Below are 17,362 nucleotides of genomic sequence, written 5' to 3'. Positions count from 1 at the left end.
CCACCAACACCTTTTCTACACTTTCCTCCTTTCTCTCTACCAAAACCTTTTTAACCACTACCTCCTTCTCTTTATTTCTTTTCCTCTTTGGGCAATTCTTAAAAACATGCGTATCTTCCTGACACAAGTTGCACTTCCTCCGATCTTTACAATCCTTTGACTCATGATCACCTTTTTTGCAAAAACCACATACACCACCCGAACAATTTTCCTTTCCATGCCCGTATTGACGACAAACTCGACAAAAAGTGGGTATATCACTGAAAAAAATATCACCATTTATATTACCCAACTTAAACCTAGCTGGGGGAAGCAACACAGTCCCCTGCTCATCTTCTTTGAAACGGACCAAAAATTTCCACTTCGAAGTCCAAAAACCAAATTCATTATAAATCTTCCCTTTTGGTGTTACTGACAAACAAAAAAACTCCAAAAATGTAAGAACATCCTCTTCGTCCACCAATGGAGAGTACATTTTAACAATGATCCATTTATCTCTAACGGGGAAGTGTGGCATTACACTTATCCCCTCCATTCTTTTATCCTGGCTTGCAGTCATTTTCCTTAGATATCCTTCAAAAAAAACTTTGTCAACAAAAACTATATCATAAACACCCCTCCTGGGGTAGTCCATTATCGCCAACACTTCTTCTGTCTTCAAACCAAAAAGATCCACAAGAACTTGACTCATCACATACCTAAAATCCTTTTGATCTCAAAAGTTCTCCTGAACAACCAAACGAATAGAATTCTGCACCTTAGCGAATTCAGGCACATGATCTTCCTCTCCTTCATGTGATGCTGCAGACATCTTCTTCACAAACAGGTTCTCCTCTTCTCAATAGAAACCTTCAACACCGAAGTGCCAGGTAGATGATCGCCTCCCGTTGCCCGGGGACTAATCCGACTCCCTAATAGCAGCAGGGAGGTGAAGCAATGCTGAAAAACAGAGCGATCCCCCCAGGCCAAGGAGCCGGGTACCCCGAGCACCTCTCAGCCAAGACCAAGGCAGCAGCCGCTAGATCACTGCACTTGATCTTAGCCAAAAGGCCGAGAAGCGATAACCAGAATTGGTTTCAAACTACGGAGCCACCCAAGGATCCTGAAATGTCCATTTGTGGAGATGAGCTCCTGGACTCCCGTTAAGAAGACATGTTGTCAACCTCTAGATCCCTTACATGCCTGCACTTTTCGGCTTGCTGCTGCTGCAATCCACGCGTTTTAGATCTGCATAACTCCACCTCTTTAAACACAGCACCTTCACCCCCTGCTGTTCCCACCCGCCTCAACACCGTTGGAAGGGAGGAGAACCAATTAAGGCGGGGGGTGGGGTGGAACGAGCAGCTGTCTACCCTTAGCAGGAGGGCTCCTGATTACATACCTCTCCTGCTGCTGCTGCTGCTGGCTGTCCAGCAGCAGACTGAAGGTGGCTGCTGCTGTGCACAGGTATATAAAGGCTCAGAGCCTATTATGACACGCGCAGCCAGTGTTCCATTGCCACATTCCATCTACTGCAGGCAGGATACCTGGCTGGCTGAATGTCGCTGAGAAGCTCACAGAGACCGCCATAAGCAACAGTTTAACAGAATGCCACAGACTAATCAACCAAACTTTTTGGGTTGGGTTCTCTTTTATAGTCTGCAGGCATTAAATGAAAGAAGTCAGTGTTCCAGCAGAAGGAGACAACGTTTCAGAAAAGGCATTGTAGCAAACCAAAAAATAAATTTTAAGCGCAGCAGAGTAACCAGCGCACATACCTGTTAGCTCAGGTGAGTTTAAAAGGCTGCTGTTGATAACAAGGGCATTTGCTAAATAGATGGTGTGTGTGCAACAATATACTGAAAGGTCAATTATATTGTGCAGCTTATCTCACCACCTGTAGTTATTTAGGTGAAAGCTCCAAAATGCTTGCCTAATATGTCTGTTTATCCAAAAGGAAGTAAAAAGGGAGAGCTAGAAAGATAGCATTGCATCACATTACATGGCAATGCAATGCACAGTTGCTGAAGTTGAACCAAAATGAGCTTGTAATCTGGCTTCTGCAACTTTGAACATGAAAAATCCAATGAGGAGAAGAAAAGCAAAGCCAAAGAGTCCATCCCAAAATCCGACAAACAAGCAAAATGAACAAAAAACATTGAATTCAATTCTTTCTGATTTTAGAAACTGCATTAAAGAAGGGGTGCACCGGTCCTGGAGATACTGCAATACCAGGTCAATGCGTGGAGTGGACAGAGCAAGCTCTTTTTCCATCTCCCTGTTCTAAAAATCCATTTAATATATGGTCCCCAGATAGGGGACGTATCAGATATTAAACTGATAAGAACAGATACTACACTTGATCTTAGCCAAAAGGCCGAGAAGCGATAACCAGAATTGGTTTCAAACTACGGAGCCACCCAAGGATCCTGAAAAGTCCATTTGTGGAGATGAGCTCCTGGACTCCCGTTAAGAAGACATGTTGTCAACCTCTAGATCCCTTACATGCCTGCACTTTTCGGCTTGCTGCTGCTGCAATCCACGCGTTTTAGATCTGCATAACTCCACCTCTTTAAACACAGCACCTTCACCCCCTGCTGTTCCCACCCGCCTCAACACCGTTGGAAGGGAGGAGAACCAATTAAGGCGGGGGGTGGGGTGGAACGAGCAGCTGTCTACCCTTAGCAGGAGGGCTCCTGATTACATACCTCTCCTGCTGCTGCTGCTGCTGGCTGTCCAGCAGCAGACTGAAGGTGGCTGCTGCTGTGCACAGGCATATAAAGGCTCAGAGCCTATTATGACACGCGCAGCCAGCGTTCCATTGCCACATTCCATCTACTGCAGGCAGGATACCTGGCTGGCTGAATGTCGCTGAGAAGCTCACAGAGACCGCCATAAGCAACAGTTTAACAAAATGCCACAGACTAATCAACCAAACTTTTTGGGTTGGGTTCTCTTTTATAGTCTGCAGGCATTAAATGAAAGAAGTCAGTGTTCCAGCAGAAGGAGACAACGTTTCAGAAAAGGCATTGTAGCAAACCAAAAAAGAAATTTTAAGCGCAGCAGAGTAACCAGCGCACATACCTGTTAGCTCAGGTGAGTTTAAAAGGCTGCTGTTGATAACAAGGGCATTTGCTAAATAGATGGTGTGTGTGCAACAATATACTGAAAGGTCAATTATATTGTGCAGCTTATCTCACCACCTGTAGTTATTTAGGTGAAAGCTCCAAAATGCTTGCCTAATATGTCTGTTTATCCAAAAGGAAGTAAAAAGGGAGAGCTAGAAAGATAGCATTGCATCACATTACATGGCAATGCAATGCACAGTTGCTGAAATTGAACCAAAATGAGCTTGTAATCTGGCTTCTGCAACTTTGAACATGAAAAATCCAATGAGGAGAAGAAAAGCAAAGCCAAAGAGTCCATCCCAAAATCCGACAAACAAGCAAAATGAACAAAAAACATTGAATTCAATTCTTTCTGATTTTAGAAACTGCATTAAAGAAGGGGTGCACCGGTCCTGGAGATACTGCAATACCAGGTCAATGCGTGGAGTGGACAGAGCAAGCTCTTTTTCCATCTCCCTGTTCTAAAAATCCATTTAATATATGGTCCCCAGATAGGGGACGTATCAGATATTAAACTGATAAGAACAGATTTTTTTTTATCGAAAGCCCGAATTCGTGTACAAAACCCGAGTGCGCTTAAAAAAGTGACAAGTGCCACAAAAAAAGTGCACTAGGATGCTGGTCTTCTTGAAACCCTCTCCAAAAGGAGAAGGGTCCCCCAAACCATTCCCCGTCCCTCCGAGCCAAAAGGCCACAGCGAGGAACAGGGACAAAAAGCCACCTCCAGCCGAAGCCAGAGGCGACCCAATCTTACCCCCAGCACCTGCCCGAGTTCTCACCCGAGCAAGGCACTGGGAGCCAAAGACTGTGCTCCCCTCCCGGAAGAGGGGAGCCAACAACGCTCTCCTCCCGAAAGAGGAGAGCCAGGGGGGTTCAGGGGGGAGCGGAACCTGATGGCCACACACTCCCCCCCTAGACCTGCCAAGAGAGGAACCCATAAGGGAACCGCATCCCGACAAAATCCTAGTAGGACGTGACACACGTGAATAAGTGGACACACAGTGACAAAGAAATTAAATAAATAGTGAAGGTTTCACAGTATAATACTGCCCGGACCTTCGACCGGGAATTGAAAAATTCCCCATCCTAAGGCCAGAAGGCCCGGAATAAGGGTGTGTGCGAAGAAAGAAAATTTGAAGTGCTTGTGCAAATGTGCCATAAACTCAAGTGGGGTTCCCAATCCCAGTGAGTTAAGGCACCCCAGGGTCACCACTCCTGGGGCACTTCACACTTCGGGCTTTCGATCTTTCCCGGCCCAATGGCGTCGATCCTGGGGGGCCATGCTTTCCACCAGATGACTATATTAGCCACCTGGCGTACTAACAAGCGCCTAAACCCCAGTGTGCATAATGTATCAATCTACTAGGGCGGCCAACATCCAAAACCGACTTTTCGAAAGATACTACACTTGATCTTAGCCAAAAGGCCGAGAAGCGATAACCAGAATTGGTTTCAAACTACGGAGCCACCCAAGGATCCTGAAAAGTCCATTTGTGGAGATGAGCTCCTGGACTCCCGTTAAGAAGACATGTTGTCAACCTCTAGATCCCTTACATGCCTGCACTTTTCGGCTTGCTGCTGCTGCAATCCACGCGTTTTAGATCTGCATAACTCCACCTCTTTAAACACAGCACCTTCACCCCCTGCTGTTCCCACCCGCCTCAACACCGTTGGAAGGGAGGAGAACCAATTAAGGCGGGGGGTGGGGTGGAACGAGCAGCTGTCTACCCTTAGCAGGAGGGCTCCTGATTACATACCTCTCCTGCTGCTGCTGCTGCTGGCTGTCCAGCAGCAGACTGAAGGTGGCTGCTGCTGTGCACAGGTATATAAAGGCTCAGAGCCTATTATGACACGCGCAGCCAGCGTTCCATTGCCACATTCCATCTACTGCAGGCAGGATACCTGGCTGGCTGAATGTCGCTGAGAAGCTCACAGAGACCGCCATAAGCAACAGTTTAACAGAATGCCACAGACTAATCAACCAAACTTTTTGGGTTGGGTTCTCTTTTATCGTCTGCAGGCATTAAATGAAAGAAGTCAGTGTTCCAGCAGAAGGAGACAACGTTTCAGAAAAGGCATTGTAGCAAACCAAAAAATAAATTTTAAGCGCAGCAGAGTAACCAGCGCACATACCTGTTAGCTCAGGTGAGTTTAAAAGGCTGCTGTTGATAACAAGGGCATTTGCTAAATAGATGGTGTGTGTGCAACAATATACTGAAAGGTCAATTATATTGTGCAGCTTATCTCACCACCTGTAGTTATTTAGGTGAAAGCTCCAAAATGCTTGCCTAATATGTCTGTTTATCCAAAAGGAAGTAAAAAGGGAGAGCTAGAAAGATAGCATTGCATCACATTACATGGCAATGCAATGCACAGTTGCTGAAATTGAACCAAAATGAGCTTGTAATCTGGCTTCTGCAACTTTGAACATGAAAAATCCAATGAGGAGAAGAAAAGCAAAGCCAAAGAGTCCATCCCAAAATCCGACAAACAAGCAAAATGAACAAAAAACATTGAATTCAATTCTTTCTGATTTTAGAAACTGCATTAAAGAAGGGGTGCACCGGTCCTGGAGATACTGCAATACCAGGTCAATGCGTGGAGTGGACAGAGCAAGCTCTTTTTCCATCTCCCTGTTCTAAAAATCCATTTAATATATGGTCCCCAGATAGGGGACGTATCAGATATTAAACTGATAAGAACAGATACTACACTTGATCTTAGCCAAAAGGCCGAGAAGCGATAACCAGAATTGGTTTCAAACTACGGAGCCACCCAAGGATCCTGAAAAGTCCATTTGTGGAGATGAGCTCCTGGACTCCCGTTAAGAAGACATGTTGTCAACCTCTAGATCCCTTACATGCCTGCACTTTTCGGCTTGCTGCTGCTGCAATCCACGCGTTTTAGATCTGCATAACTCCACCTCTTTAAACACAGCACCTTCACCCCCTGCTGTTCCCACCCGCCTCAACACCGTTGGAAGGGAGGAGAACCAATTAAGGCGGGGGGTGGGGTGGAACGAGCAGCTGTCTACCCTTAGCAGGAGGGCTCCTGATTACATACCTCTCCTGCTGCTGCTGCTGCTGGCTGTCCAGCAGCAGACTGAAGGTGGCTGCTGCTGTGCACAGGTATATAAAGGCTCAGAGCCTATTATGACACGCGCAGCCAGCGTTCCATTGCCACATTCCATCTACTGCAGGCAGGATACCTGGCTGGCTGAATGTCGCTGAGAAGCTCACAGAGACCGCCATAAGCAACAGTTTAACAGAATGCCACAGACTAATCAACCAAACTTTTTGGGTTGGGTTCTCTTTTATAGTCTGCAGGCATTAAATGAAAGAAGTCAGTGTTCCAGCAGAAGGAGACAACGTTTCAGAAAAGGCATTGTAGCAAACCAAAAAAGAAATTTTAAGCGCAGCAGAGTAACCAGCGCACATACCTGTTAGCTCAGGTGAGTTTAAAAGGCTGCTGTTGATAACAAGGGCATTTGCTAAATAGATGGTGTGTGTGCAACAATATACTGAAAGGTCAATTATATTGTGCAGCTTATCTCACCACCTGTAGTTATTTAGGTGAAAGCTCCAAAATGCTTGCCTAATATGTCTGTTTATCCAAAAGGAAGTAAAAAGGGAGAGCTAGAAAGATAGCATTGCATCACATTACATGGCAATGCAATGCACAGTTGCTGAAGTTGAACCAAAATGAGCTTGTAATCTGGCTTCTGCAACTTTGAACATGAAAAATCCAATGAGGAGAAGAAAAGCAAAGCCAAAGAGTCCATCCCAAAATCCGACAAACAAGCAAAATGAACAAAAAACATTGAATTCAATTCTTTCTGATTTTAGAAACTGCATTAAAGAAGGGGTGCACCGGTCCTGGAGATACTGCAATACCAGGTCAATGCGTGGAGTGGACAGAGCAAGCTCTTTTTCCATCTCCCTGTTCTAAAAATCCATTTAATATATGGTCCCCAGATAGGGGACGTATCAGATATTAAACTGATAAGAACAGATACTACACTTGATCTTAGCCAAAAGGCCGAGAAGCGATAACCAGAATTGGTTTCAAACTACGGAGCCACCCAAGGATCCTGAAAAGTCCATTTGTGGAGATGAGCTCCTGGACTCCCGTTAAGAAGACATGTTGTCAACCTCTAGATCCCTTACATGCCTGCACTTTTCGGCTTGCTGCTGCTGCAATCCACGCGTTTTAGATCTGCATAACTCCACCTCTTTAAACACAGCACCTTCACCCCCTGCTGTTCCCACCCGCCTCAACACCGTTGGAAGGGAGGAGAACCAATTAAGGCGGGGGGTGGGGTGGAACGAGCAGCTGTCTACCCTTAGCAGGAGGGCTCCTTATTACATACCTCTCCTGCTGCTGCTGCTGCTGGCTGTCCAGCAGCAGACTGAAGGTGGCTGCTGCTGTGCACAGGTATATAAAGGCTCAGAGCCTATTATGACACGCGCAGCCAGCGTTCCATTGCCACATTCCATCTACTGCAGGCAGGATACCTGGCTGGCTGAATGTCGCTGAGAAGCTCACAGAGACCGCCATAAGCAACAGTTTAACAGAATGCCACAGACTAATCAACCAAACTTTTTGGGTTGGGTTCTCTTTTATAGTCTGCAGGCATTAAATGAAAGAAGTCAGTGTTCCAGCAGAAGGAGACAACGTTTCAGAAAAGGCATTGTAGCAAACCAAAAAATAAATTTTAAGCGCAGCAGAGTAACCAGCGCACATACCTGTTAGCTCAGGTGAGTTTAAAAGGCTGCTGTTGATAACAAGGGCATTTGCTAAATAGATGGTGTGTGTGCAACAATATACTGAAAGGTCAATTATATTGTGCAGCTTATCTCACCACCTGTAGTTATTTAGGTGAAAGCTCCAAAATGCTTGCCTAATATGTCTGTTTATCCAAAAGGAAGTAAAAAGGGAGAGCTAGAAAGATAGCATTGCATCACATTACATGGCAATGCAATGCACAGTTGCTAAAGTTGAACCAAAATGAGCTTGTAATCTGGCTTCTGCAACTTTGAACATGAAAAATCCAATGAGGAGAAGAAAAGCAAAGCCAAAGAGTCCATCCCAAAATCCGACAAACAAGCAAAATGAACAAAAAACATTGAATTCAATTCTTTCTGATTTTAGAAACTGCATTAAAGAAGGGGTGCACCGGTCCTGGAGATACTGCAATACCAGGTCAATGCGTGGAGTGGACAGAGCAAGCTCTTTTTCCATCTCCCTGTTCTAAAAATCCATTTAATATATGGTCCCCAGATAGGGGACGTATCAGATATTAAACTGATAAGAACAGATACTACACTTGATCTTAGCCAAAAGGCCGAGAAGCGATAACCAGAATTGGTTTCAAACTACGGAGCCACCCAAGGATCCTGAAAAGTCCATTTGTGGAGATGAGCTCCTGGACTCCCGTTAAGAAGACATGTTGTCAACCTCTAGATCCCTTACATGCCTGCACTTTTCGGCTTGCTGCTGCTGCAATCCACGCGTTTTAGATCTGCATAACTCCACCTCTTTAAACACAGCACCTTCACCCCCTGCTGTTCCCACCCGCCTCAACACCGTTGGAAGGGAGGAGAACCAATTAAGGCGGGGGGTGGGGTGGAACGAGCAGCTGTCTACCCTTAGCAGGAGGGCTCCTGATTACATACCTCTCCTGCTGCTGCTGCTGCTGGCTGTCCAGCAGCAGACTGAAGGTGGCTGCTGCTGTGCACAGGTATATAAAGGCTCAGAGCCTATTATGACACGCGCAGCCAGCGTTCCATTGCCACATTCCATCTACTGCAGGCAGGATACCTGGCTGGCTGAATGTCGCTGAGAAGCTCACAGAGACCGCCATAAGCAACAGTTTAACAGAATGCCACAGACTAATCAACCAAACTTTTTGGGTTGGGTTCTCTTTTATAGTCTGCAGGCATTAAATGAAAGAAGTCAGTGTTCCAGCAGAAGGAGACAACGTTTCAGAAAAGGCATTGTAGCAAACCAAAAAAGAAATTTTAAGCGCAGCAGAGTAACCAGCGCACATACCTGTTAGCTCAGGTGAGTTTAAAAGGCTGCTGTTGATAACAAGGGCATTTGCTAAATAGATGGTGTGTGTGCAACAATATACTGAAAGGTCAATTATATTGTGCAGCTTATCTCACCACCTGTAGTTATTTAGGTGAAAGCTCCAAAATGCTTGCCTAATATGTCTGTTTATCCAAAAGGAAGTAAAAAGGGAGAGCTAGAAAGATAGCATTGCATCACATTACATGGCAATGCAATGCACAGTTGCTGAAGTTGAACCAAAATGAGCTTGTAATCTGGCTTCTGCAACTTTGAACATGAAAAATCCAATGAGGAGAAGAAAAGCAAAGCCAAAGAGTCCATCCCAAAATCCGACAAACAAGCAAAATGAACAAAAAACATTGAATTCAATTCTTTCTGATTTTTGAAACTGCATTAAAGAAGGGGTGCCCCGGTCCTGGAGATACTGCAATACCAGGTCAATGCGTGGAGTGGACAGAGCAAGCTCTTTTTCCATCTCCCTGTTCTAAAAATCCATTTAATATATGGTCCCCAGATAGGGGACGTATCAGATATTAAACTGATAAGAACAGATTTTTCTTTTATCGAAAGCCCGAATTCGTGTGCAAAACCCGAGTGCGCTTAAAAAAGTGACAAGTGCCACAAAAAAAGTGCACTAGGATGCTGGTCTTCTTGAAACCCTCTCCAAAAGGAGAAGGGTCCCCCAAACCATTCCCCGTCCCTCCGAGCCAAAAGGCCACAGCGAGGAACAGGGACAAAAAGCCACCTCCAGCCGAAGCCAGAGGCGACACAATCTTACCCCCAGCACCTGCCCGAGTTCTCACCCGAGCAAGGCACTGGGAGCCAAAGACTGTGCTCCCCTCCCGGAAGAGGGGAGCCAACAACGTTCTCCTCCCGAAAGAGGAGAGCCAGGGGGGTTCAGGGGGGAGCGGAACCTGATGGCCACACACTCCCCCCCTAGACCTGCCAAGAGAGGAACCCGTAAGGGAACCGCATCCCGACAAAATCCTAGTAGGACGTGACACACGTGAATAAGTGGACACACAGTGACAAAGAAATTAAATAAATAGTGAAGGTTTCACAGTATAATACTGCCCGGACCTTCGACCGGGAATTGAAAAATTCCCCATCCTAAGGCCAGAAGGCCCGGAATAAGGGTGTGTGCGAAGAAAGAAAATTTGAAGTGCTTGTGCAAATGTGCCATAAACTCAAGTGGGGTTCCCAATCCCAGTGAGTTAAGGCACCCCAGGGTCACCACTCCTGGGGCACTTCACACTTCGGGCTTTCGATCTTCCCCGGCCCAATGGCGTCGATCCTGGGGGGCCATGCTTTCCACCAGATGACTATATTAGCCACCTGGCGTACTAACAAGCGCCTAAACCCCAGTGTGCATAATGTATCAATCTACTAGGGCGGCCAACATCCAAAACCGCCTTTTCGAAAGATACTACACTTGATCTTAGCCAAAAGGCCGAGAAGCGATAACCAGAATTGGTTTCAAACTACGGAGCCACCCAAGGATCCTGAAAAGTCCATTTGTGGAGATGAGCTCCTGGACTCCCGTTAAGAAGACATGTTGTCAACCTCTAGATCCCTTACATGCCTGCACTTTTCGGCTTGCTGCTGCTGCAATCCACGCGTTTTAGATCTGCATAACTCCACCTCTTTAAACACAGCACCTTCACCCCCTGCTGTTCCCACCCGCCTCAACACCGTTGGAAGGGAGGAGAACCAATTAAGGCGGGGGGTGGGGTGGAACGAGCAGCTGTCTACCCTTAGCAGGAGGGCTCCTGATTACATACCTCTCCTGCTGCTGCTGCTGCTGGCTGTCCAGCAGCAGACTGAAGGTGGCTGCTGCTGTGCACAGGTATATAAAGGCTCAGAGCCTATTATGACACGCGCAGCCAGCGTTCCATTGCCACATTCCATCTACTGCAGGCAGGATACCTGGCTGGCTGAATGTCGCTGAGAAGCTCACAGAGACCGCCATAAGCAACAGTTTAACAGAATGCCACAGACTAATCAACCAAACTTTTTGGGTTGGGTTCTCTTTTATAGTCTGCAGGCATTAAATGAAAGAAGTCAGTGTTCCAGCAGAAGGAGACAACGTTTCAGAAAAGGCATTGTAGCAAACCAAAAAAGAAATTTTAAGCGCAGCAGAGTAACCAGCGCACATACCTGTTAGCTCAGGTGAGTTTAAAAGGCTGCTGTTGATAACAAGGGCATTTGCTAAATAGATGGTGTGTGTGCAACAATATACTGAAAGGTCAATTATATTGTGCAGCTTATCTCACCACCTGTAGTTATTTAGGTGAAAGCTCCAAAATGCTTGCCTAATATGTCTGTTTATCCAAAAGGAAGTAAAAAGGGAGAGCTAGAAAGATAGCATTGCATCACATTACATGGCAATGCAATGCACAGTTGCTGAAGTTGAACCAAAATGAGCTTGTAATCTGGCTTCTGCAACTTTGAACATGAAAAATCCAATGAGGAGAAGAAAAGCAAAGCCAAAGAGTCCATCCCAAAATCCGACAAACAAGCAAAATGAACAAAAAACATTGAATTCAATTCTTTCTGATTTTAGAAACTGCATTAAAGAAGGGGTGCACCGGTCCTGGAGATACTGCAATACCAGGTCAATGCGTGGAGTGGACAGAGCAAGCTCTTTTTCCATCTCCCTGTTCTAAAAATCCATTTAATATATGGTCCCCAGATAGGGGACGTATCAGATATTAAACTGATAAGAACAGATACTACACTTGATCTTAGCCAAAAGGCCGAGAAGCGATAACCAGAATTGGTTTCAAACTTCGGAGCCACCCAAGGATCCTGAAAAGTCCATTTGTGGAGATGAGCTCCTGGACTCCCGTTAAGAAGACATGTTGTCAACCTCTAGATCCCTTACATGCCTGCACTTTTCGGCTTGCTGCTGCTGCAATCCACGCGTTTTAGATCTGCATAACTCCACCTCTTTAAACACAGCACCTTCACCCCCTGCTGTTCCCACCCGCCTCAACACCGTTGGAAGGGAGGAGAACCAATTAAGGCGGGGGGTGGGGTGGAACGAGCAGCTGTCTACCCTTAGCAGGAGGGCTCCTGATTACATACCTCTCCTGCTGCTGCTGCTGGCTGTCCAGCAGCAGACTGAAGGTGGCTGCTGCTGTGCACAGGTATATAAAGGCTCAGAGCCTATTATGACACGCGCAGCCAGCGTTCCATTGCCACCTTCCATCTACTGCAGGAAGGATACCTGGCTGGCTGAATGTCGCTGAGAAGCTCACAGAGACCGCCATAAGCAACAGTTTAACAGAATGCCACAGACTAATCAACCAAACTTTTTGGGTTGGGTTCTCTTTTATAGTCTGCAGGCATTAAATGAAAGAAGTCAGTGTTCCAGCAGAAGGAGACAACGTTTCAGAAAAGGCATTGTAGCAAACCAAAAAAGAAATTTTAAGCGCAGCAGAGTAACCAGCGCACATACCTGTTAGCTCAGGTGAGTTTAAAAGGCTGCTGTTGATAACAAGGGCATTTGCTAAATAGATGGTGTGTGTGCAACAATATACTGAAAGGTCAATTATATTGTGCAGCTTATCTCACCACCTGTAGTTATTTAGGTGAAAGCTCCAAAATGCTTGCCTAATATGTCTGTTTATCCAAAAGGAAGTAAAAAGGGAGAGCTAGAAAGATAGCATTGCATCACATTACATGGCAATGCAATGCACAGTTGCTGAAGTTGAACCAAAATGAGCTTGTAATCTGGTTTCTGCAACTTTGAACATGAAAAATCCAATGAGGAGAAGAAAAGCAAAGCCAAAGAGTCCATCCCAAAATCCGACAAACAAGCAAAATGAACAAAAAACATTGAATTCAATTCTTTCTGATTTTAGAAACTGCATTAAAGAAGGGGTGCACCGGTCCTGGAGATACTGCAATACCAGGTCAATGCGTGGAGTGGACAGAGCAAGCTCTTTTTCCATCTCCCTGTTCTAAAAATCCATTTAATATATGGTCCCCAGATAGGGGACGTATCAGATATTAAACTGATAAGAACAGATACTACACTTGATCTTAGCCAAAAGGCCGAGAAGCGATAACCAGAATTGGTTTCAAACTACGGAGCCACCCAAGGATCCTGAAAAGTCCATTTGTGGAGATGAGCTCCTGGACTCCCGTTAAGAAGACATGTTGTCAACCTCTAGATCCCTTACATGCCTGCACTTTTCGGCTTGCTGCTGCTGCAATCCACGCGTTTTAGATCTGCATAACTCCACCTCTTTAAACACAGCACCTTCACCCCCTGCTGTTCCCACCCGCCTCAACACCGTTGGAAGGGAGGAGAACCAATTAAGGCGGGGGGTGGGGTGGAACGAGCAGCTGTCTACCCTTAGCAGGAGAGCTCCTGATTACATACCTCTCCTGCTGCTGCTGCTGCTGGCTGTCCAGCAGCAGACTGAAGGTGGCTGCTGCTGTGCACAGGTATATAAAGGCTCAGAGCCTATTATGACACGCGCAGCCAGCGTTCCATTGCCACATTCCATCTACTGCAGGCAGGATACCTGGCTGGCTGAATGTCGCTGAGAAGCTCACAGAGACCGCCATAAGCAACAGTTTAACAGAATGCCACAGACTAATCAACCAAACTTTTTGGGTTGGGTTCTCTTTTATAGTCTGCAGGCATTAAATGAAAGAAGTCAGTGTTCCAGCAGAAGGAGACAACATTTCAGAAAAGGCATTGTAGCAAACCAAAAAAGAAATTTTAAGCGCAGCAGAGTAACCAGCGCACATACCTGTTAGCTCAGGTGAGTTTAAAAGGCTGCTGTTGATAACAAGGGCATTTGCTAAATAGATGGTGTGTGTGCAACAATATACTGAAAGGTCAATTATATTGTGCAGCTTATCTCACCACCTGTAGTTATTTAGGTGAAAGCTCCAAAATGCTTGCCTAATATGTCTGTTTATCCAAAAGGAAGTAAAAAGGGAGAGCTAGAAAGATAGCATTGCATCACATTACATGGCAATGCAATGCACAGTTGCTGAAGTTGAACCAAAATGAGCTTGTAATCTGGCTTCTGCAACTTTGAACATGAAAAATCCAATGAGGAGAAGAAAAGCAAAGCCAAAGAGTCCTTCCCAAAATCCGACAAACAAGCAAAATGAACAAAAAACATTGAATTCAATTCTTTCTGATTTTAGAAACTGCATTAAAGAAGGGGTGCACCGGTCCTGGAGATACTGCAATACCAGGTCAATGCGTGGAGTGGACAGAGCAAGCTCTTTTTCCATCTCCCTGTTCTAAAAATCCATTTAATATATGGTCCCCAGATAGGGGACGTATCAGATATTAAACTGATAAGAACAGATACTACACTTGATCTTAGCCAAAAGGCCGAGAAGCGATAACCAGAATTGGTTTCAAACTACGGAGCCACCCAAGGATCCTGAAAAGTCCATTTGTGGAGATGAGCTCCTGGACTCCCGTTAAGAAGACATGTTGTCAACCTCTAGATCCCTTACATGCCTGCACTTTTCGGCTTGCTGCTGCTGCAATCCACGCGTTTTAGATCTGCATAACTCCACCTCTTTAAACACAGCACCTTCACCCCCTGCTGTTCCCACCCGCCTCAACACCGTTGGAAGGGAGGAGAACCAATTAAGGCGGGGGGTGGGGTGGAACGAGCAGCTGTCTACCCTTAGCAGGAGGGCTCCTGATTACATACCTCTCCTGCTGCTGCTGCTGCTGGCTGTCCAGCAGCAGACTGAAGTCGGCTGCTGCTGTGCACAGGTATATAAAGGCTCAGAGCCTATTATGACACGCGCAGCCAGCGTTCCATTGCCACATTCCATCTACTGCAGGCAGGATACCTGGCTGGCTGAATGTCGCTGAGAAGCTCACAGAGACCGCCATAAGCAACAGTTTAACAGAATGCCACAGACTAATCAACCAAACTTTTTGGGTTGGGTTCTCTTTTATAGTCTGCAGGCATTAAATGAAAGAAGTCAGTGTTCCAGCAGAAGGAGACAACGTTTCAGAAAAGGCATTGTAGCAAACCAAAAAAGAAATTTTAAGCGCAGCAGAGTAACCAGCGCACATACCTGTTAGCTCAGGTGAGTTTAAAAGGCTGCTGTTGATAACAAGGGCATTTGCTAAATAGATGGTGTGTGTGCAACAATATACTGAAAGGTCAATTATATTGTGCAGCTTATCTCACCACCTGTAGTTATTTAGGTGAAAGCTCCAAAATGCTTGCCTAATATGTCTGTTTATCCAAAAGGAAGTAAAAAGGGAGAGCTAGAAAGATAGCATTGCATCACATTACATGGCAATGCAATACACAGTTGCTGAAGTTGAACCAAAATGAGCTTGTAATCTGGCTTCTGCAACTTTGAACATGAAAAATCCAATGAGGAGAAGAAAAGCAAAGCCAAAGAGTCCATCCCAAAATCCGACAAACAAGCAAAATGAACAAAAAACATTGAATTCAATTCTTTCTGATTTTAGAAACTGCATTAAAGAAGGGGTGCACCGGTCCTGGAGATACTGCAATACCAGGTCAATGCGTGGAGTGGACAGAGCAAGCTCTTTTTCCATCTCCCTGTTCTAAAAATCCATTTAATATATGGTCCCCAGATAGGGGACGTATCAGATATTAAACTGATAAGAACAGATACTACACTTGATCTTAGCCAAAAGGCCGAGAAGCGATAACCAGAATTGGTTTCAAACTACGGAGCCACCCAAGGATCCTGAAAAGTCCATTTGTGGAGATGAGCTCCTGGACTCCCGTTAAGAAGACATGTTGTCAACCTCTAGATCCCTTACATGCCTGCACTTTTCGGCTTGCTGCTGCTGCAATCCACGCGTTTTAGATCTGCATAACTCCACCTCTTTAAACACAGCACCTTCACCCCCTGCTGTTCCCACCCGCCTCAACACCGTTGGAAGGGAGAAGAACCAATTAAGGCGGGGGGTGGGGTGGAACGAGCAGCTGTCTACCCTTAGCAGGAGGGCTCCTGATTACATACCTCTCCTGCTGCTGCTGCTGCTGGCTGTCCAGCAGCAGACTGAAGGTGGCTGCTGCTGTGCACAGGTATATAAAGGCTCAGAGCCTATTATGACACGCGCAGCCAGCGTTCCATTGCCACATTCCATCTACTGCAGGCAGGATACCTGGCTGGCTGAATGTCGCTGAGAAGCTCACAGAGACCGCCATAAGCAACAGTTTAACAGAATGCCACAGACTAATCAACCAAACTTTTTGGGTTGGGTTCTCTTTTATAGTCTGCAGGCATTAAATGAAAGAAGTCAGTGTTCCAGCAGAAGGAGACAACGTTTCAGAAAAGGCATTGTAGCAAACCAAAAAAGAAATTTTAAGCGCAGCAGAGTAACCAGCGCACATACCTGTTAGCTCAGGTGAGTTTAAAAGGCTGCTGTTGATAACAAGGGCATTTGCTAAATAGATGGTGTGTGTGCAACAATATACTGAAAGGTCAATTATATTGTGCAGCTTATCTCACCACCTGTAGTTATTTAGGTGAAAGCTCCAAAATGCTTGCCTAATATGTCTGTTTATCCAAAAGGAAGTAAAAAGGGAGAGCTAGAAAGATAGCATTGCATCACATTACATGGCAATGCAATGCACAGTTGCTGAAGTTGAACCAAAATGAGCTTGTAATCTGGCTTCTGCAACTTTGAACATGAAAAATCCAATGAGGAGAAGAAAAGCAAAGCCAAAGAGTCCATCCCAAAATCCGACAAACAAGCAAAATGAACAAAAAACATTGAATTCAATTCTTTCTGATTTTAGAAACTGCATTAAAGAAGGGGTGCACCGGTCCTGGAGATACTGCAATACCAGGTCAATGCGTGGAGTGGACAGAGCAAGCTCTTTTTCCATCTCCCTGTTCTAAAAATCCATTTAATATATGGTCCCCAGATAGGGGACGTATCAGATATTAAACTGATAAGAACAGATACTACACTTGATCTTAGCCAAAAGGCCGAGAAGCGATAACCAGAATTGGTTTCAAACTACGGAGCCACCCAAGGATCCTGAAAAGTCCATTTGTGGAGATGAGCTCCTGGACTCCCGTTAAGAAGACATGTTGTCAACCTCTAGATCCCTTACATGCCTGCACTTTTCGGCTTGCTGCTGCTGCAATCCACGCGTTTTAGATCTGCATAACTCCACCTCTTTAAACACAGC

At 45.5% G+C, this 17,362-nt stretch overlaps 10 non-coding genes and 3 pseudogenes across 10 annotated transcripts; all 13 read right to left on the bottom strand.

Annotated features, from left to right (window-relative positions):
• Positions 1-2,177: 2,177 nt before the first annotated feature.
• Positions 2,178-2,368, bottom strand: LOC141275581 (U2 spliceosomal RNA). The gene has a single exon (XR_012323815.1). It is a non-coding gene; the product is annotated as a U2 spliceosomal RNA (small nuclear RNA).
• A 1,115-nt stretch (positions 2,369-3,483) lies between these two features.
• Positions 3,484-3,664, bottom strand: LOC141150356 (U2 spliceosomal RNA; annotated as a pseudogene).
• A 789-nt stretch (positions 3,665-4,453) lies between these two features.
• LOC141151176 (U2 spliceosomal RNA) lies at positions 4,454-4,545 on the bottom strand (annotated as a pseudogene).
• A 1,115-nt stretch (positions 4,546-5,660) lies between these two features.
• Positions 5,661-5,851, bottom strand: LOC141275580 (U2 spliceosomal RNA). The gene has a single exon (XR_012323814.1). It is a non-coding gene; the product is annotated as a U2 spliceosomal RNA (small nuclear RNA).
• A 1,115-nt stretch (positions 5,852-6,966) lies between these two features.
• Positions 6,967-7,157, bottom strand: LOC141275579 (U2 spliceosomal RNA). Its single transcript, XR_012323813.1, has one exon. It is a non-coding gene; the product is annotated as a U2 spliceosomal RNA (small nuclear RNA).
• Positions 7,158-8,272: 1,115 nt separating this feature from the next.
• Positions 8,273-8,463, bottom strand: LOC141275577 (U2 spliceosomal RNA). Its single transcript, XR_012323811.1, has one exon. It is a non-coding gene; the product is annotated as a U2 spliceosomal RNA (small nuclear RNA).
• A 1,115-nt stretch (positions 8,464-9,578) lies between these two features.
• LOC141150436 (U2 spliceosomal RNA) lies at positions 9,579-9,760 on the bottom strand. The gene has a single exon (XR_012246639.1). It is a non-coding gene; the product is annotated as a U2 spliceosomal RNA (small nuclear RNA).
• Positions 9,761-10,549: 789 nt separating this feature from the next.
• On the bottom strand, positions 10,550-10,641 carry LOC141151265 (U2 spliceosomal RNA; annotated as a pseudogene).
• Positions 10,642-11,756: 1,115 nt separating this feature from the next.
• Positions 11,757-11,947, bottom strand: LOC141275576 (U2 spliceosomal RNA). Its single transcript, XR_012323810.1, has one exon. It is a non-coding gene; the product is annotated as a U2 spliceosomal RNA (small nuclear RNA).
• A 1,112-nt stretch (positions 11,948-13,059) lies between these two features.
• Positions 13,060-13,250, bottom strand: LOC141275575 (U2 spliceosomal RNA). The gene has a single exon (XR_012323809.1). It is a non-coding gene; the product is annotated as a U2 spliceosomal RNA (small nuclear RNA).
• A 1,115-nt stretch (positions 13,251-14,365) lies between these two features.
• Positions 14,366-14,556, bottom strand: LOC141275574 (U2 spliceosomal RNA). The gene has a single exon (XR_012323808.1). It is a non-coding gene; the product is annotated as a U2 spliceosomal RNA (small nuclear RNA).
• Positions 14,557-15,671: 1,115 nt separating this feature from the next.
• LOC141275573 (U2 spliceosomal RNA) lies at positions 15,672-15,862 on the bottom strand. The gene has a single exon (XR_012323807.1). It is a non-coding gene; the product is annotated as a U2 spliceosomal RNA (small nuclear RNA).
• Positions 15,863-16,977: 1,115 nt separating this feature from the next.
• Positions 16,978-17,168, bottom strand: LOC141275572 (U2 spliceosomal RNA). The gene has a single exon (XR_012323806.1). It is a non-coding gene; the product is annotated as a U2 spliceosomal RNA (small nuclear RNA).
• Positions 17,169-17,362: the final 194 nt, after the last annotated feature.

Source organism: Phyllobates terribilis, unplaced genomic scaffold, assembly GCF_046119375.1.
Source record: "Phyllobates terribilis strain yellow unplaced genomic scaffold, ASM4611937v1 Scaffold_5__5_contigs__length_657084704, whole genome shotgun sequence".
Taxonomy (NCBI): domain Eukaryota; kingdom Metazoa; phylum Chordata; class Amphibia; order Anura; family Dendrobatidae; genus Phyllobates; species Phyllobates terribilis.
Note: the sequence above shows the minus strand (reverse complement) of the source record. Positions and strands in the feature narration are given on the sequence as shown.